The sequence below is a fragment of the Crotalus tigris genome, unplaced genomic scaffold (assembly GCF_016545835.1).
Source record: "Crotalus tigris isolate CLP2741 ecotype Arizona unplaced genomic scaffold, ASM1654583v1 scf7180000018436.2726382, whole genome shotgun sequence".
Taxonomy (NCBI): Eukaryota; Metazoa; Chordata; class Lepidosauria; order Squamata; family Viperidae; genus Crotalus; species Crotalus tigris.
Genome location: NW_024097002.1, coordinates 659293 through 681335, shown reverse-complemented (window position 1 = coordinate 681335; position 22043 = coordinate 659293).

Genomic DNA, 22043 nt, shown 5'->3' with positions numbered 1-22043 from the left:
GGCAAGCAGCAGGGAGAAAACAGAACTGCTTAACTCATTTTTTTGCATATGTCTTTACACAAAAGGAAAAAACAGTCCAAACTATCATGGATCCAGGATACTACAGATCTATTAGTCTGCCATCAATATCCAGGAAGTTCCTGGAAAAGATAATCAAGCAACATATCTGCAAACATTTAAAGGCAAACAAAATCATAACCAGAAGCCAACATAGGTTTGTGAAAAACAGATCACGCCAGGCAAATCTTAATGCATTCTTTGATAATGTGACAAAATTAGTGAATTAAAGAAATGCTATGGATATAATTTATCGGACTTCAGTAAAGCATTTTATAAAGTAGACGACAGCCTACTGCTTGATCAGATATCAAAATGTGGGTTATAAAGCATCACCAACAATAGATTCGTAACTGGCTGACCAATCACACTCAGCATGTGGCCCTTAAATGGAACTGCATCTACATGGAGGGAAATATTGAAGTACTCTTCAATATCCTCATCAATGATTTAAATAGAGGGATAGAAGGGAAACTCTTCAAATTTGCAGGCAACACCAAGCTGGCAGGAATAGCCAACATTCAAGAAAATAGGCTCAAGATACAGAAGGGTCTTGACAGACTTGAACACTGAGTCAATAGTGAGAAAAGTAAAGTTCTATATTTAGGTAAGAATAATTAAATGCACAGGTATAGAATAGGTGGTACCTAGTTTAATAGTAGTAACTGCAAGAGGGATCTTGGAATTCTAGTGGACAATCACTTACTGTAAATATGAGCCAGCAGTATGCTGCAGCTGCCACAAAAGCCAATGCAGTCCTAGGTTGCATTAACAGGGAGACAGAATAAAGATAGAATCAAGATAGGAGCCGAGGTTGCGCAGCAGTTAGAGTGCAGTACTGCAGGCCACTTTAGCTGACTGTGTTCAGCAGGTCAGCGGTTCAAATCTCACCGGCTCAAGGTTGACTCAGCCTTCCATCCTTCCGGGGGAGGTAAAATGAGGACCCAGATTGTTGGGGGCAATGTAAATATATATATATATACATTGCTTACTGGTGTACACCGCTTAGAGAGTGCTTGCACTTAAAGCGGTATATAAATCTCATAAATAAATAAATCTCATAAATAAGATCACATGAAGTGTTAGTACTACTTTATATTACCTTGGTAAGACATTTGGAATATTGCATCTAGTTTTGGTCACCACAACATAAAAAAAATGTTGAGACTCTAGAAAGAGTACAGAGAAGAGCAATAAGAATGACTAGGGGACTGGAGGCTATAACATATATTGGTTGCAGAAATTGGTTATGTCTTGTTTAATGAAAAGAAAAACTAGGGACGATATGATACTAGTATTCCAATATCTGATATCTACCATAAAGAAGAGTGGAGGGGGGGAAATCAACCTATTCTCCAAAGCATCTGAAGGCAGTACAAGAAGCAACGGATGGAAACGAATCAAGGAGAGAAGCAACCTAGAAACAAAGATAAATTTCCTGACAGTTAGAACAATTCATCAGTGGAATGACTTACCTCCAGAAGTTGTGGGTACTCCAACACTGGAGATTTTTAAGAAGAGATTGGACAACCATTTGTCTGAAATATTACTGGGTTTCCTGCTTGAGCAGGGGGTTGGACTAGAAGACCTTCAAGGTCCCACTCTGTTATTCTGGAATTAAAGGAGAACTAAGAGAACTGTGCTATGCATTTTCACTCAGAAGACGCCTATGGATCCTCATTCCCTCTCAATCATCCAATGTGGAGCAAACCAGAAAACCAAAGTCATGCACCTAATACTATTTTTATTATAAATTTATAATAGCAGAATTGGCATGTCTAACACACTTTCCCCCTCCTTCCATTTATCTTCATGAGAACTAAGAAGACTCTTTTTTGAAATCTGAGAAAAAAGAAAAAGAACAAGAACAAGAAGCCAAACAGAAGGACAATGGTTTAAAAAGATGGTCCGGATAAATAATATTTTAACGATATGATGACATAGGTTTATCTCCCTTCAGAGAAGACCCCTGTGTTCAGGAAGTCAGCATGTGCTGCTCCTGCAGTAGCTTTGGTCTTCTCTAGTCCCCTGGCATCAGCATATTTAATGGATGAATCAGCTTTTTCTGCTTCTGCACCATTTTATTCAAAACCAGAGAAAGCTGGATGTTTTTCACTGCTGAGCTTTGTGGGCAAATCATTTTTTATGGGGTTTGCTCTTGCTTCACAATGCTGTCCAACTCCTGGACTCAAGTGAAATGTGACTTCCAAGTCTCCACTGCAGCTTACCCATGCCAAGAAAAGAAAAAGAGAATGCAGAGGAAGGTACAAAAGGGACCAACAGAATAAGCCAGGTAGTAAGAGACCAAATTTCTGCCTGAGATAACCAGAGTCAGCATTGGAAAAACTTTTATTCTGACAAACTTCCTTCTCTTCCTCCCCATCAATGCTATGATGGCAGCTTTCCCAGAACCACGTATTTCACCCTCCGTGCCCATCCATATGCATTCAGCTCTATGGCTGAATACTTGGCAATGGCTCCATGCCCAGCTCCATGGTAGTAGGTCCATGGCTTCAAGCTAGAACTAAATTCCTTCCCTTCACTGCTGTCCTTTCTATTTCCCACTCTGAGTCAGCTGGTTGCAAGAGTCTCATAGCTTCCAGTAAAGTTTTAAATACCAACTAAGGGGTATGCGTAATATTCTTATCAGGGTATCCATTGGGGAGGGGAGGAGTGTTGGAGAGGTGTTTTTTTTAAAAAAAAGAAATCAAGATATGCAAGCAAAGCCCTTCTTTTTTTTTACATGCATTAAGCAGACTTCAATCACATAGTTATAACCTTCATTTTCCCTTTTTTTACATCCTCATGGATATCCCTAGTTCTTTCCATGTTATTCATTGAACTGGGTTTTCACCTTTCTGTTTTAGAATACAGAGATGGCATTGAACAAGTATTCAACAGCTATTAGATAAACACCACCTTAGCCCTGAAAGAGAGTGGGGCTACATGGTGCTATCCTTGAAAAGCATCCAGAAACTTCAATTGGTTCAAAATGCAGCAGCTCACATAGTATTGCACAGGCCTAGATGTGCACATGTGTCATCTCTCCTGTGGGAACTGCATTGGCTGCCAATTTGCTTCTGGGTCCAATTCAAAGTGTTGGTTGTCACTTTCAAAGCCCTAATGGCTTGGGACCAGGTTACTTGAAGACCATCTTTTCCCAGGCACATCTTACCTGACACACCAGAGTGAGGGGGCAGGGAACGTTATGGCTGCCCTCCATTAAGGAGGTCCATCTAGCAGGACCAAGAAGGATCTTCTTCATGGTGGCTCCCTCCCTATGGAACATCATCCTCACAGAGATAAGATTAGCCCCCACTTTGAACTCTTTCCCAAGGCCCTGAAGACCTGGTTTTGCCAATGAGTCTGGGGACCCAAGAGTGGGATGGATCCTATTAAATAGCTTATTCGACTGTTGTCACCAGGAGGTGGGGGGGTTATTGCTTTTAATTAATCTTTTATATTGGGTTTTTATCCTGATAAGCAGTGTGGAGTCACTGAGAGTGAGTTGGGCAGCCATATAAATTTTCTTCAATAATTAAATAAAATGTTGAAAAGGGAACCTTTCTTCCTCTGTAATGCAGAAATGGATAGGCATGCTATCTAGGCAGAGGCATCACTGTTTCTTTTTTCCATCTCTGGCCATTGTAAACTAAGGGTAAACTTGGCTGAGTTACAGTGCTCAGGAACAAACCTACACATCTCCTTTCAATTCTTTAGTCCTTCTTCAGAAAGACAAACATTCATTAACCATTGTTTTGCAAGGTCATAGGTCCACTGAAGTTGTGTTAAGGTACATGTTTATTCTTAATCACTCCATACATGTCTTCCTAAGGCTGCTGGCATATACTGCTTCTCAGAGCTGAGCCATAAAATGCAGCACAATAAATAATAAATTAGACCAGCTGATGTCTTCCAGTAAACTACACTCTGTCTGCTAGTATTTTCATCCCATAAAATTACCCTGAGATCAGACATTCTGCAGCATTTAAGACAAGAAGAGAATTTCACAGCCGACTGTTTATGCTCTACTGCAGCAGAATGACTTACACAAACTGAGATAAACAGTGCATGAAGGTGAATAATTCATACAAAAGAAGTACAGGGTAAAAAGCATCTTTCGATTTTCAGTAAAGTTTAAACATTTGTTCCAATCACATTTATATAATTTCCAATATTCTTGATACCATATTTCTGTCTTCTCAAACCTGAATCTTTTAAAAACCCTGAGACTCCTAGGACTAATCTTCAGATAATTTTCATTTAAAAAGCTTATGCTCTTCTTCTGAGGTGCAATCTCTCCCCTTGTTTATTGTAGTTTCATTGTCCTTAGTCTTATTAAACGATTCTCTGACTTGCTCGTATTGGCTGTATTGACCCATGTGATTCTGCTGATGCCATCCCGTGCTATAGGTGGTGTGATGATGCTGCACATGCTCAGAAGCAAATCATATAAATTCACTGCAGCCAATTGGGTGCAAGTGCAGCTGGAACAAATGAAGCCAAGGTCAGTGGTGGGGAGAAAGAATAGGAAAAGGAATGAAATCAAGAAGAAACAACATCCAAGGGGCTGTCAGCATTCAGGATGTTAAATGTTTTTAATGTTCAGCTCTTTGGAGACATCATTTGCTAATTTCAATACTATGCAGTCAGACAGCTATCTAAAAGAAGAAATAAAAATCAGTCTTTAATTATTTTGTCTGCTGTAGTTAAACATACTGCCTGAAAATTAAAGCAGCACAAAAACATTGCCATCAGTTCAACCCTCATGTTTATTGACCCCCAAATCCTACTCTTTGTCATGACCATAAATCACGTACAGTAATGTAATGAAACTTCTCCCAGCTTGGCGCACTCTTGATGTGTTGCTGACATCCAAATTTCCAAGGTTAGGAGAGTTGCCAGAATTTATTACTGGATAAAACAATTATTACCTTGACAGCCTCTGGACACAGTCAGAGAGCTATGTTGACATGAAATCCACTGATCTTTCAGCCAAGAGAAGGCTATACCAGTCTAAAATTTGCTGCTCCAACTGCCCTATTCTGGCTCAGAAATGAGACTGGTAAATGTTGCTGTCCTTACAGTTTGAATAGGGCACAAGTTAAGGAAAATAATTTGTGCATTTCCAAGTTGCAAGTTCACTTGAAACAAGAACCATAAAATGTTCTTTGTAAATTTGGGGAAATGTTGGAGGAAGAATTTTGACTTCTTCCTAGACTTCTTACATGCCCGGGACAGGAAATTCCTGCACCGAAATGTTGATGGTACCACTTATGAATATTAACTAAACTGTCACAATGGACAGACTAGCAAAGAAGGAAGAGTACAGTATAGGAGTTAGGTTTGTGTTCCATAAGAGACCCATGTCAACAGCTATATGTAGAATAGAATAGAGCTGGAAGGGACCTTGGAGGTCTTCTAGTCCAGCCCCCTGCTTGAGCAGGAGAACCTATACCGTTTCAGACAAGTCATTTTTCTGGTTCAGTTCTTGTTACATATTGCATCAGGACATACCTTGCTGTCAGTGTGCTGAAGCCTTTTTATTATTATTACATTAATGAATTTATTTTCTCACTGTGTTCTCATATGCATAGGGTGAAAAGTAGATTTGTTCATCCTATATATTATTATTACTAGTATTATCCATAATCCTTCAAATAGGAAGAGATCTAAATAAAAACATCTGCAAGATTCCAAAGTCCAGTAATCATCAATTGAAATTGAAACAAAACATCTGTAATTTCCAATTTATTATAAAATCAGAACAACTTATTTTCTTTCAACAATACATTACTTCCACCAAAAATGCCACCATTATACTAAATACTGAATGTTTAACTATGTGTGCATGATATTCATCAGCAACACAAAATATGTAATATGAAATGTTTATCATGTACAGGAAATTATAATTCTAAAACTATTAAACATATATCTTATTTTTAAGAAAAGTTCTATATCAAAAATGCCTGTTAGATGACTTTCAGTTGTCAGTTTTGGACACTAAAATCACTATTTCAGTGCTGTTTCCTTCTGAACATGGGCAATAAAAATAATAGTGACACATATTAATTGCCTTTCTCTTGATCTCCATTTCTTGTTTTACCTTTATTTGTAACTAGAGAGTAACTGAAACATGGAATATACTTCAGAAACTTCTTAGATTATAACTTCTCCAGTAGAAAACTCAGCTGAATCAACTAACTTTTCAGCACTCTCTCACCAATTGCAAATTTTTATAAAGTTTCAAAGACTTGTGTAGAGTGCAAATTCATCAAGTGAATGAAGGATGATAAAATTATATGATAGAAAACTATCATGATTAAAATGCCAGATTATTATATACAAATGAGAAATTATGAAAGGTGATGAGGAAGCCCACATGGAGAGACAGAGTCTATACATTGAGTTAAATTCACACATCATTCTTCGTCTTGAAGGGGGAAAAAGTTGGATTAGCCCAACATATTTAACAATATACCAGGATTAGGAAGACACTGCTATGTTCCCAAAAGATTATGGCCAACTGCTTAGCACAATATTGTGATACAATTGCAGCATTTGCACAAACAAGCTAAATATCAAAGTGCACATTATTCATTGCAAAGGCATTGAACTCCTGCCAAAACAACATTTAAAACCATGTTTTGATGAAAATAACATCTGCTGAGAAAAAAAACCACATCTATCTTAATAAGAAATCTTTAACATATGCAAAATGTTTAGGTTGAAGTTGTGTCTGTTGATTGGCAGAGTTTTGACTTGGCTTTAATTATGTATAACTTTTCAACAATTGTTATCTGAAAATATCAAACTGTAGGAATATAAAACTATGTAATTTTGTTGGAGTGTGGGAAATGAACTTGAGTACTAAACATATAAGGCACAATCATTCTATTTCAGCCATGACTGAAGTGTGCTGACTGAGTTCATTTTATACTTTTAATTTCTATATTAGATTCACAATTCACCTCTCCTCTGATGAATTACTGAATTAAATCATTTTCTGGGATCTCCCAATATATTAACTTAATGGGTTAAATTCACCTGATACACTAAGCTACAAAAAATCCTAAAACAAATGCAAATTTTATGAGTTAAACATAATTCAGTGTATTCTGTGAGTGTCTGCTTTCCTCGGATCATAAACAAACCATTTCTTCCCATTCAAACATCTACTATTAAGGACATACTATTATTTTGACTTAACCATGTCCTGTGACTATCCATTTCAAGTAGATATCACTTTACTCCCTTACTCCTCATTGAGCATGCCTATACCCATGATTACAAAATGAGCTATGCATGCAACATATGCCATTTGTCTCCATGGCATAAGCATGGAGCATTTCATATCTCTAACAAAACAAAGGATAATAAAAACATGTTCTTGTCTCAGTTTCTATAAGTTTCCCCTGCTCTGGAGAAAAAACAACCCTCAAGATGCAGAATAGCTTCACCAGAAGTGAAATTAAAAAGGGGGAAAGGAAGAATGGAAAAATATAGATGAGGACTCAAGGCCAGGATATCAAAGATAGTAGGAGCACATCTATGGAGTTTTTATCTGGAAGAAATAAAAATAGTGGCCACATGACACACTTCTAATACATAATGCAGAGAACAAAAAAGGAGGGTTTTAGTTGAGGAAGATCAATAGAAGGGTCAAAAGTTTGCATCATGGCAATACAAAAATTCTATAATCATTTCCCAGAAAGAATTACACCACAATGCTTATTACCATCTGTCAAGGAATATTTTTCGATAATGTCCTTTTAAATGACAACTCTTATATCTCTGTTATGTATACCAATTGAGTTAGGGGGAAAAACACAGAGAAAGCAAGAGATGTACAGAGAGAAAGCAATCTTCAAACAGCAATAAATCTATGCTGGAAAACCTATATTAGATGTTACTCAAGGGCAGCCTGGGAAATAACTATGCCTTTCGTTTTGAATATAATCATATTATCTTATAGAAACCAAATGATGTTCTAGAATCAAATGTTTTCAATAATTACACTCACATGTTGGAGCCAGAATGTTCCAAAACAATACAGTCCTGAGGTTGATGTGCTTCAAATAAGAAACAACCTCTGCTCTCAGTATAAAGATTAGGAGCAACTATCAATCTGTAAATCACGTTTTCAATACAGAATCTTCAGTTAATATGCTTTCCTGATCATGTTTCATGAAGATCAATAATGCCTATTTTCAAAGTAATGGTAGTTTCTAGTTGCAATCCAAGCTCTTTGTTTTCCTACAAGAAATGAATAAACAACATGGTTGCCAGAACCCTAGTAATGAAATGAATGTGACACTAAAAAATATATCTAATGATGTAATCATTGTTGCACAAAGACTGCATTACATTCTGGACTGACACCTTTCTGCAATAGTAATTTATAGCTCTTATAGTATCATACAGCCATCACTGTGCCAAAACATTGATAATGAAGATAGGCTTCATGCTGTCACATATGCCTGGCTGATACTATAAAAGCCTATAAATCACAATTGTAGAAAGGTATCAAGAAATCACTATGGTTATAATGGATCTAGTTCATACTATCAATGTGAAAGACAAAAGTAAGTGTATAGTTCAAAAATGCTAAATTGTGAGAGAGATTTTCTTGGTTACCATTTATAATCATCCAACCATAACTATGGAGTTATAAAGCTTGACTGCATCTGATTTTCCATAGTGATAGTACACTATAAATTGCTGCTATAACTATGTTCGGGGTTCTTTAAGCATAACAGAACATAAATGAAATACAAAGCAGAGATGTCCATCACAAAATGTGTAACAAGAAGTATTCCATCTGTGAAAAAAGCTTCCGGTGTGAGGCGACGGCGATGGCGGCTAGCTTTTAGCCGTCCAGCTGGGGAAGTGTCAGAGCCGCGGAGCGCAGCGTGCATCAGCTGGCCCGCGGCTCGAAAATCCCTTCCCGGGCAAAGGGAAGGGACAGAGAGTGCAGGGATAGAGGTAGAACCCCTGAACCCCCTCTGGATTTGTTTCTAGAGGGGGTGAAAGGAGTGTTCCCTCGGAGCTCCTGCTGATCTCCGCCTCCCAGCTGTTTTTGCTTCCTAGGAAGCAAAAGAAACCGCCGCTTCTATCTCCGTGTTTATAGCATTCTGGTGAGTAATTTTTAAACGGACGGAGCAGTTTAAAGGATTTTTTGTTATAATTTAGGTGTTTATTTTTTTTATTTTTTGATTTCTACTATTATTCCTCCTTTTTTTGTTATATTAGTGAAAGGATTTAAGATGGCGCTTTGAAAGTGTCGGAGTTTTTTTTTCCTTTCTCTTTTGTTTTACTTTCCCTTTTTAAGGACTGGTTTTTGCTTTTACTTTTGCTTTTGGCTTAGAATTTTTTCTTTTGAATTGTTTGCTCTTTTATTTTTTATTCTTTGGATTTACTCTGGACTTTCAAGGACTATAGTTTCTCTCTTTTTAAAAATTTTTTTTCTTTTTTTTCCCTCCTCCCTTCCTGGCTGGAGGGGAAAGGGAAGTGACAATTGTGCTTTTTAAAATGGCTTCAAAGAGGCAGCAGCCTTCCTCAATACCCAAGGTTATTTCTTCTCCTATAACTTCCACTGCACAGCTACAACAACAATCTAAACATGTACCACCGGCTCAGCCACCACCCTCCCCTCCTCTATCTGGACTTTCAGCACAAGAGGTTAGAGGCATAATGGGAGAGATTGTAGTTCAAATGAGAGAGGAAATGAATCAATTTGTCTCACAGATTAAATCAGAAATTAAATCTGATCTCAAAGAAGAGATAACGGGGATAAAGACTAAATTGCAAGAAAACAATAATGAATTACGACAAGATATACTGGCAGCTGTTTCAGGTTTGGCTACTGTGGTGGTTAAGCTCGATGCAAGGCTTGAGGAAGTGGAAGACAAAGTTGACTCTTTGGATGACAAAATTCAAGATGTGGAAAGGAAGGTGGACTCCTCACAAGAAGATATTTTGATGTTTCAGTACAGACAAATGGAGTATGCCCTGAGGATCAGAGGCCTCAAGGAAGATGTGAATCAAGATCTCGTGGAGGTGGTTCTTACTGATCTGGCGCTGGCCTTGGATATGGATAAAGGAGAATTACAGAGAGAAGTGGAAAAAATTTATAGGCTCAACTCCTGGATTGCTAAGCAGAAGAACTTGCCTAGAGATGTGGTGATTTATTTTACAAAGAAGTCCCTGCGGAATGAGATTATACAAGCTTTTTACAATAAAAGATTTCAGATTGCTGCCCAAGATGTCATCATTCTAAAGGAAATCCCATCCAAAATTTTAAGAAGCAGGAAAGACTTTGCTTTTTTAACCAATGAGCTTAAAGCTAGATCGATGCCATTTAGATGGGAAATTCCGATGGGTATTGTTTTGAGCCATGCTGGGACACGCTACAGATTGAACACAGTTGACAAAGCTAGAGATTTTTATACTTCGGTCCTGGGTGCAGGCTCAACCTCATCTGGTCGGAAATCTCTGAGTGGCAAGGAAGTTGACCAGCAATCTGAGGCATTAGATTTGGTTTCCGCTGGGATGATAGAAGCTGTAAAGCAACGCCAGACGGAGGTTAAAGAGCAGAGGATGACCCGTGCAGCCTATAAGCGTAAAGAGAAGGAGCAACGTAAAAAAGAGCCTAAAGAGAGTTCTCCTGGAAGTGCATCACCGCCGGTGGGAGGAGCAAGACCCAAGAGTTATGCAACACACGCAGCTCTTTCAGAGTTTGATGGTGTCTTCTCCAGGCTGCGTGCCAAGGGAGATGGCAAAGTTTTTGACCTGGAATGTTAATGGATTGAATTCTCCTCAGAAACGCAAAAAAATCTTTTATTATTTGAAGCAACATACTAATGATGTTATTTGCTTACAGGAAACTCATATTTTACTTAAAGATCAGAAATATTTAGTTAATGCTCGTTTGGGATCTCATTTTATATCTTCTGCTCCTGGGAAGAAAGGGGGAGTTGTTATATATGTTAAACAAAACCTACCAGCTTGTCTGGTAGAATCAGATCCCCAGGGGAGATATGTGATGATTGAACTTGGTATTTATGGTAAGAAAATACTTATAGTTGGACTTTACGCTCCAAATCAACAACAGGAACAATTTTATAAGCAGTTACATCAAAAAATAACATTGCTTGATTATAGATCAGTGGTATTAATGGGTGATTGGAATGGTGTCTTAGATATACAAAAGGACAAGAAAGGTTCCTCTCCTTTTCTTAAACAAGCAAGGCTACCTAAAGCCTTTTTTGATATGAAAGAAGACTGGGAATTAAGGGATTATTGGCGGGAACGTAACCAAGAGGAGAGAGACTTTACTTTTTTTTCTGATAGACACCAATCTTTTTCAAGAATTGACTTTTTCTTGATTACCACGGACTTGTATAATAAAGTAAAGAATGTAAAGATTTTTCCTAGATCACTGACGGATCATAGTCCAGTTTGGATGGAGCTGATTCAAGAGAAAGAGGAAAGAAGATCCTGGAGAGTTAATGAAAATTTGTTTAGACAAGAGAAGAATGTTCAAAAACTAAAGGAGTGTTTAAAGGACTATTTTGCTTTGAATATGTACAAGGGGACTTCAATGTCAATGGTATGGGATGCAGGTAAAGCATTTATGCGCGGTGTTTTGATAAAAATGAATAATTTTTATAAGCGAAATCAGATTCAGAAACGTAGAGAACTTGAAGATGAAATTAAATTAAAAGAAAGGGCTTTGATTCTAAATCCTTCTGATGAAAGTACTAAAGAATCTGTAAAGTTATTAAGGTCACAATTTAATATGTTGATAGCAGATCAAGCTGCAACCAACTTATTATTTATGAAACAAAATACATTTTGTAATGCTAATAAGCCGGGGAGATGGTTGGCTTATCAATTAAGAAAGAAACAGAGACAGAGAATAATAGAGAAAATAAATTACAAGGGTAAACTAGTTTCTCAGAAGGAATTAATTAAAAAATCTTTTTTGGATTATTATCAAAACTTATATAAATCTACTAATGTACAATTGTTAGATATAAATAAATATTTAGCTGAGGCAAGTTTTCCTAAACTGACTGAGGATCAGAAATATGAAATTAATGGCTTAATTACTAAGGAGGAAATTGCCTCAGCAATTCAACAATTGAAATTAGGGAAAGCACCGGGTACGGATGGGTTAACAGCTGTTTATTATAAAGCCTTAATGGAGGAGATGATACAACCATTAAATGATCTTTTTAATGGTATCTTACAGGGTTTAGAGATTCCTCCTTCATGGCGTAGTGCCTTTATATCATTGATTCCAAAGGAGGATCAAGATCTTACTTTACCAAAAAATTATAGGCCTATATCTCTTTTAAACGTGGATTATAAGATATTTGTAAAAATTTTGGTAAATAGGCTTATGAGGGTGGTGCATCATCTTGTGCATAAAGATCAATCAGGGTTTATAACAGGAAGGTATATGAAAAACAATGTTAGACAAATTATTAATCTATTAGAATACTTAGATAAGAACAACCAAGTTCCTGCAGGGCTCATATTTTTAGATGCTGAAAAAGCATTTGACCAATTGAATTGGCATTTTATGCTAAGAGTAATGGAAGAAATGAATTTTGGTGAAAATATATTACAAGCCCTTAAGGTAATATATCAAAAACAAACAGCACAACTTATTGTTAATGGAGGTCTTTCGGAGGTTTTCACAATAGAGAAAGGTACTAGACAGGGGTGTCCTTTATCGCCATTGTTGTTTGTTTTAACATTGGAAATATTATTGATCAAAATTCGAGAGTCTCAGGAAATTAAAGGAATATATGTTAATAAAAAAGAATATAAGTTAAGAGCTTTTGCGGATGACTTGGTTGTTACTTTGTCGCAACCTGATTATTCTGTAGTAAACTTATTACAGTTGATTCATCATTATGGCTTGGTCTCGGGTTTTAAGATTAATGTAAATAAGACCAAAATTTTACCTAAAAATATGTCTAGTCAGGAGAAGCAGATTTTGACTAACCTGACGGGTTTTGAGATTGTTAATAAGGTAAAATATTTGGGGGTGATGTTGTCTGTTTCTAATGTAAAATTATTTAAAAATAATTATGAAAGGTTGTGGGTCAGGGTACAGAAGGACTTGAAGAACTGGGAAAAGTTGCAATTATCCCTCATGGGAAGAATTGCAGTGATAAAAATGAATATTTTACCCAAGTTTCTTTTTCTGTTTCAAATGTTACCAATTTTGAAAAATGAGATTAATTTAAATGAGTGGCAGAAGGGTCTTAATAAATTTATCTGGGCAGGGAAAAAGCCAAGGGTTAAGTTTAAAATTATGCAAGACTTCCGTGAGAGGGGTGGACTTAAGGTACCAAATTTGAAATTATATTATGATGCGGTGGTTTTAACACTAATCAGTGATTGGGTAAATTTGACAAATTCTGAGATACTTTATCTAGAGGGATGGGATTTACTTTATGGGTGGCATGCCTATTTAATATTCAATAAAAAAATGGATTGGGCTTTTAAATCTCATATCTTAAGAATTTCTTTACTTAGGATTTGGAGAAAATATTATAAAAGTGATTTCAAAGTACCATTATGGGCTATACCTTGGCATGCGATAGAAGCAATAAAAAGAGGGGTTAAAATGGATATGGTGTCTTACAGACAGTTACTTAAATGGGATGGACAAAACTGGCAATTAAAATCACGGGAAGAGTTAGCGCAAGAAAACTTTATTTATTCTTGGTTCCAATATAGGCAATTATTAGACAGATGGAAGATGGATTGTAAGGTGGGTTTTCTTAGAGAAGATGAAAATCTTATCAAGCAAGTGAAGGATTCAAGACAAACCCACATTAAGAGAATTTATGCGGTTTTAGTTGAATTGGATTCAGAAACGGAACTAATTAAAGATTGTATGATAAGATGGGCGCAGAATTTTGGTGAGCCAGTCTCATTGGACACCTGGGAAAATATTTGGGTGAGAAATGTCAAATTTACACAAGCACAGAACTTAAGGGAGAATTTTTATAAAATGTTTTATAGATGGCACCTTGATCCACAAAAAATGTCTTATATGTACCCTGACGTGCAACCCAAATGTTGGAGATGTGGTTATAAGGAGGCTTCCTATTATCATATTTGGTGGTCATGCAGAGAGATAAAAGCATTTTGGATCAAAATATGGTGGAATATCCAGAGAATTTTTAGAAGGAGGGTAAAATTTACTCCGCAATTATTTTTGTTAGGTATTGTTACAGATTGTGATACAAAGGAGGTTGTTTTGATGTTAAATTTGATTACAGCCGCTAGGCTGTTAGTAGGACAATATTGGAAGAAGGAATCTTTGCCTACATTGCAGGAATGGTTTCTTAAAGTAGCTTATCTGGCGGAAATGGCAAAGATTTCGGCTTTCTTAAAGCAACAAACGCAAGAGAAGTTTCTTGCTGTTTGGGATAAATGGATAAAATTTATACAATTTAGATTGGGTATACAAAAATATTATATAGTTTTTTCATAAGTTTTATTTTTATATATATTATAGATAATCTTTATATATATATAAATATAAAGTTCTTAATTTAATTTTTATTTTTACTTCTTAAGCCTATATTCTGCTCTGGGAAGCTCAGGGGGGGGGGAAGGGAGGGGGGGGTTTTGGGAGGGGTGGGGGTTTTTTTTTTATATATATGTATTGTTTAGTTTTATTTTTTTGTATATGTTGTCTCTTGTTTTGTATTCTTTTTTCTTTTTTGTAAAATTTATAAAACTTTTAATAAAGAAGTATTCCATCTGTGTTATTCTTTAAATAATGTAGCAGTGGCTTAGGTTTTTCATCTCTATCCATATTTTGTAGAGGGTATACCCAGGTTCTAATTAGGGAACAACTGCCATGTAATCTTGCTTTTTTTTTTCATTTCAGAAGCTCTGCAATTTACATAAATGTGTAATTATTTTTAGGAGTGGAAATTGTAATTTGGATTCAAGCAAAGTCTCCTTAGGTTTTGTGTTTATTAGAAAGATTCAGCAAGAGTGTAGTATTAGGCGGACGATATCAGAATTCTTTTTTTCATCTTGGAGACTAAATACCAGATAGCACTATATGTAATATGTTCTAAGAAGAAATTCAGCTTGAAAATGCATCATTACCAATAATTTCCATGTTGTCCTGTATACATTCTCCATCCTCTCTCTCTTTAATTATTGAAATCTGTAAAAAAAATATTGTCACTGTCTAAACATGAAAAATTATTCTCTATGGTTAAAATTCCAATAAGAAGAAACAAATCAATAATATTCAATTTAGCAAACTACAAATTGTTAAATTATGAATTGATCAGCAATAACATTGATGATTAAAATATCAATGCTATCCCTGATCAATACATAATTTAACAATTTGTAGTTTGCTAAATTGAACATTATTGATTTGTTTCTATTTATTGGAGATCAGCCACTGAATCCTGCTTTCAAGTAGAGATCAATAGACTGAAAACCGGAAACAGGGTTATTGAATGCTTAGTGAAACAGAATTTGAATTGAGAATATAGCTTCCAATTATTGCATTTCAATGCATATTAATGCAATGTGCCCAAATAATTTTTATTATGATTTTCTCATTTATAACATACTGACTTTTTTTCTGAAAGCAATACAATGCTTAGCAAAGTTTAAGTAGCATATAGGTGCACTTCAAAGTAATATTTAGTATTATAGTGATGTGTTCACAGGCACTACAGGAATGGGAACACTATAGAGAAATGAGACATGCACATCCACATGCCCCTTCCTAGGAAAATAAGGACTGAGGGGGGAAAGGGACATCCTATTAAATTCCAAACAGTAGTGCAATCAAAGCAAAAAATGTGTTTGCACCTTTGAATTACAGCAAATAAAATCACTGATTACATCACAGACAGTACTTACATCTAACTAATTACTCATAGCTAAATTGCCCCACCAGAACCAGCAGAATTAGCATATTTCATGTCTCATCTATTAGACAATACTATCTTGTCAGACCTACAGTAGCACAGCCACCAGCACAGCTTTCTCTCATGCTGCCCCAGTCCTGCACGATTGCATTCTCTCACAGATTGGCATTCCCACATTGGCTGGCCTTTTGGAAGATTTTGAAGATCTATATGTTCCCCCAGGCATTTGGGCCAGGTGGCTAAGAAAGCCCTGTTGTTGGCTCTTACTTGTCATCTTAGTGATTGAAATGGAATAGCGTCTTTATTTAACCGATTATATAGTTTTTCTGTATATCATTTAAACTGTGTTTTGTTCTTTGGCTTTTAAAGCTATGTAGAGCCCCTATGATGAGATGGGCAGCTACTTTAATTGAATAAGTAAATAAATAAGTAAATGTGATCATACTGAGCTTGTTAGTTATATATAGGAGTTTGTCATTCTTTTAGAATTAGGGACAGAGTTCACTTCTTTCCTTTGACTCATGAACAGGCCTCTTCTAATCATTGATCACTGTAAAATAGGTAATTAGCCAGACTGCTTTCCTTTTGTACTATGCTCCATCTTTTAGGCAAAAGAGCTTTTTTTTAAATCCTAGAGTCTATCACATTCCTTTCTGTAGTTACGGTATCAACTTATTGTTGTAATGGCTACTTCTAAGGCTTCTAAGTTTGTTTGTTTGTTCTATGTAAAGTAGATCTGGGCTTCTATATGCCATTGTTAAACTGTATATCCAGAATGAGTTTTGAAAGGAGACACAACTTCATTTTGGTCTCAGGAAACAAAATGTCTTGGGCTGGCTCTGGGAGAGAGAATCAAATCTAGTCTCTATATCATAAGTCCAGTGTATTCATTAGCCTTTCCTAACTTATACAACATTCTCTGAGACACATCTGTATTGTCCCCCATGAATTACAGAAATGCTGGATCAGACTGAGAGGAAGCTGCTACCCAATCCTAAAACAATCCTATAACTAAAGACTCAGAAGAGATTTGAACGAAAACTATTGGGGGGGGGAAATATATATTTTATATATTTGTTATATAAAATATGAACAGTTATTACTACTCAGTCTACAACTAATCTGACCTCAGATTAGCAGTCTCTTAGACAAAAAAAATAGACAAAGTGATAGATAAAGAGGAAACACAGAGTATCCCAGGGTTGGGCAACTATGGCCCCTTTATGATCTGTGGACTTCACCTCCCAGAATTCCTGAATCAGCATGATTAACTCGGGAATTCTGGGAGTTGAAGTCCATAGGTCATAAAGGGGCTATAGTTTTCCACCCTTGGTTTAACCTAATTTCTCTAACTAACTAGTAGCCCTTGTGTGTGTCATGAGGTGTTGAAGAGTGAGTGGAACTTTGTTATTATATAACTACAGCAAGAATCCTATATGCCCCAAAATGGAAAGACACATCAATTCTCAAAATGGAAGAATGGATGGAAAAAGTAATGGAGTTGACAGAGATGGTAAAACTAATTAAAGGAAAAAAATTATCCAGTTTTATTTCTACTTGGAAACTGCTTGTGAACTTTATATTCAAAACAGAAAAAAACTGTTGATTTTAGGATTTGAAGATTATATTAATTCTGTTCTTATATACAGTAAATGGCTAGTATGTAAATATGTGAAGCAAAAAGTTGAGATTGTAATTATATTTTATATTTTGCCACATCAAAAAAATATTCATAGTTAACAAGTACCAGTCAAGATATCTTTCTCTACTTCACTCACGTTCAACTTACAGAGGCCAATGGCATTTGCAATATTACTTCTCCACACACTGGCAACAGTAAAACATTTTCCATATAGCAAAGGGGAAATAATAGGATTGGAGAATAACATATAGCTCTCTGCAAAACACTCATCCTTGAATTCTTTATTCCTTCTCTGTTTTTCTGGTCCTATCAGTGGTCCTCAAATGTGACCTTCTCTATCCTTAGCTAAAATAAATGACACTGAGTACAAATGGCTGGAAAGGATGATATTGTCATATGGAGGCATTTATTCTCAGATTTTGCCCATGGGTTTCCTAGAAGCACACCGCTAGCTCTTATAACCTCTTTTTACATGCATCATGCAGGAAATTCTAGGTGGCCTTTTGCTCCCTGTGCTTACTGAGTGGATGTAAGAGGCCTCACCTATTGCTTTTGACAATAAATCCACAGGTAGCAGCACTACAAGGATTACAGGCAAGAAATCTGTTATTATAACAAGGAAGGCAGAAGATGTGTCAAATGATAAGGCAGAACAAGATCATGCTAGCAGAAATTTCCTAAGTAGTAGGAATGTTATTTTGTTAGCCTCCCTAATTGAGAATTCTGATTCACCACCGACTCTGTTTTATCAACAGCTTAATATGTGAGGTACTTTTTTTTTGAGTGGAATTGGATTACCACTTCTCTGCTCTTTAGGAAGGATAAGGATCATGCTGCTTTTCACTGTGCAGAAGATAATTAAAGGCAATACTGTATAACCTTTCAGTACATCTGTTCCATTTAGATGCATCTGCTAAATTATATCTCTTGTCCCACTCCACCCTTTTTGCATGGGAAATGCAAGACAGTTTTAGGAATTATGATAACAGTAATAATTTTCTTAGATTTCCTTGGCTCCTTTGATCCTGAAAGATCTGATAAAACTTGAGAAGAACTTGCTTAAATCTCTTCATTATACAAAATAATAATCTAGCTGGACCAGTGCCAATAGTTAAAGAGGCTGGGGGGGGGGGTTCCTCATGAAATGATGGGTCAGAATGGAGAATTAAAAGCTGCAGCCTCTGATCATCTCCACTCCAACACAGAGCCTATTTTAATGTGTATACATGTGAGTACAGATTCTCTCTCTCCCCTCCTTCCCTCCTTCCTTCTCTCCCTCTGTGTTCTGTATGTACTGTATATAGATATACATTCTGTGTGTACATCTATGTGTGTGTGTGTCCCATATTTATTTCAGGGCGTATTTAGTCCACAATTAGGTCTGGACCTTCTGTTGCTAAGCAAAGTGGCTAAGTAAGTCATGAGCTTTTTTCCATAGTCATTAAGTGAATCATGCAGTCTTTAAGTGAATCCAACTTGTCCCATTGACTTCGCTTGTCAGAAGCTGATTGGGAAGGTCACAGATGGCAATCATATGATCCCAGGACACTGCAACGTCATAAATACAAACTGGCTGCCAAATGCAATAATTTTGATCACATGACCCCAGGGATGCTGTGATGATCATAAGTCATTTTTTTTCAATGTCTTCATAACTTTGAACAATCACTAAACAAATGGTCATAAGTCAAGGATTTATGTTTATGTAATAGATATATGGAACTCCAGATCTGTGTAGAAGTAAGCTTTATTAAGCTTTATTGAATTTAATAAATGTCTAGAAGATTTTATTCCACACCATTCATTCTACCTCAGAAACTTTAGGATAGAACTAGTTTTGTATCGTTCTGTGAAGTTTGTGGTTAGAAAGAATGCTCAGTAACCTTACAATTGTTACTATTGTTGTTATTATTTATTTTTATCACCAAAGTATATTGATGCTGAAGGTGACCAAAAATAAAGAATAGGAACTGAGTAGTCAAAACATTGAAGCATAATAACACAAACTTAGAAACTCACCACTATAAATTTAAAATTGGAAACAACAATAATATGGTAATACCATTGTTCAGGCTCAGTAGAGGAGGGAACCAATGGTCGTAACAGTGTCCTTCTGCTAATGACCCAATCTGTTACAAATTTAGGGGGATTTGGGCAACTGCAGGCCATGAATGCAAAGGGGCTAGAACACCAAGGAATCTAATTTTGAATGACATTACAGTTAAGCCAATTATAGATTGTCAAATCCAGTATGTTTGTGTTGTGACCTTTCAATGACCAAGGACACAAATATTTGATAATTTGTTTATGGAGACCAAGAGCATCAGAAGGCTTGTAGAATTGGGAGAACATTTATCAAAGTCTCAGGAAGCAGGATTTCAAAGTATTGGAGAGGGGAATTGTGTGTATGTACATATTTATGCAAAGCATAAACAAAGATAAGAACACTTTGTTCTTGTTTTGTTTTCTGCCAGAAGATCACCTCTACATATTAGCAATTAAACGCACAAATATTGAAACATGATTTCTGGGATCTCTGAGTTTCAAAGAAAAAAAAGCTATTCAGGAAGTATATGTCCAAAATCAGAACGTAATAAATGAGAGGTTTAATTTAAGCAACATTTCCCCAGTCTAAATATCCTATTTCCCATACAAAATAAATTTCAGTGTGAAACAGTGGTAGAGCAACTTTTTACAAAAAAAGTCAGAGAAGATTTTTCTTCTAAACCCAAGCAATGTAGACTTGAGCCATAGTTGCTCTGAGAAAAAAGAATTTTTTTTTGCTGTACCTGTTGACAAATTGCTCACCTTTTGGGACGATTCTTGTGTAAGGTACATAAATGTCAGCCAAAGTTCCGAAATCCTTTTGATTTTATCGCATATAAGTTGACTTTTCAAACTTCTGCCTGTTGAAAGTTAAAAACAGGATAACTACATGAATTCAGTTATATGCTCCAGGGGATGTTTACTTCTTTCCATGCTTGGTCTGTTTTTATGGAAACTTTTACTTCCACTGCTTAATTTCAAGCCAATTTCCTTGCTCCAAGACTTCTGACTGTGGGCGGACATAGGTGTGGGTCTTAATTGTTACAACCAATTTCCTGAAAATGCTGACTCAAAAGGGGGGAATTTTAGTTGTAGCTATAGAAACAACCAAAAGCTAACCAATAGCCTTCTACTACAAGACAACGCTTTTATTTAGATGTTAGCTGGAAAGTGCTTTTGTAGAACCAGCCTGCTTTGGGGGTCTCAAATGTGCTGACTGCTGATTAGCATAGGAAACCTAGTATATTATTGGCCATATGCCAATCTCTTCATAAAGGAAACTTTTGTAAATCAGATTACTCCCTCAAGTCATTTGATGCTTCTATGGACAGTGTGCTGAGTCACAAGAATAAGGTTACATAGTGTCAAGTTAACCAGGCAAAATGAATTATAGATGAAGCATTTGACTTTCAAGATTAGTTTGGAACCACCCAGATTCTGTTTACCAGATGTGCTGAGTACTCATGCAATCACATTTACATTGCAATGACGAACAAACATAATCATATGCACTACACCTCTCTCTTCACATCAAATAACTCTTTTCCAACTGGTTAACCCCAGACTGAGATGGCTGGATGGAGTCACTGAAGCAGTAGGTGTGAATTTAAATGGACTCCAGAAGATGGTAGAGGACAGGAAGACCTGGAGAAACGTTGTCCATGGGGTCGCGATGGGTCGGACACGACTTCGCAATTAACAACAACAACAACAACCCCAGACTTGTCAAACTAGAACTTAAACACTTCCCATCCAGATTGGGGAAAGCTACCGTATATTAATCCTTCACATTCCCACTTTGTGAAGTGTGAAAAACAGAACAATTTAATGTGAAATATTGAGGGTGCTAAAATGTGTGGTTTCATCTGTGTGCATACGAAATGTGGAAATGTTGCTCTACTCTCTTAACACCATAACCAGCACCACCACACCCACTGTTAGCATGCAACCCCTCCCAACATGCTTGCCAACACCAAATGCTTTATCACCCCAGTATTATACAAATGACAACCTTTTTTTCCTGACTGCTAGTCTTTCAGGTATTTAAAGCAATACAAGTGATACATAAGAGAACTTTCAGAGAAATGCGAAGATTTGCAGACATTAAAAACAATATTTAAGTTAAAAACAACACACATACCTCAATTAGACCTGAGTACGTTCATTAGCTCTCAGTGCTAACTATTAAGAAAACAAAATTAAAATGTGAAATGATGGAATGTAGGGCTATCACAGTCAATCAATCAGTTTATTTATTGTTTTGACCACTAGATATTAGAAATCAGATAAAACCTGCACAAAAAGGCTCAAGCATTAAGAGAATAAATTAATGTGTACAAAAATCAATAAAACATTAAAAT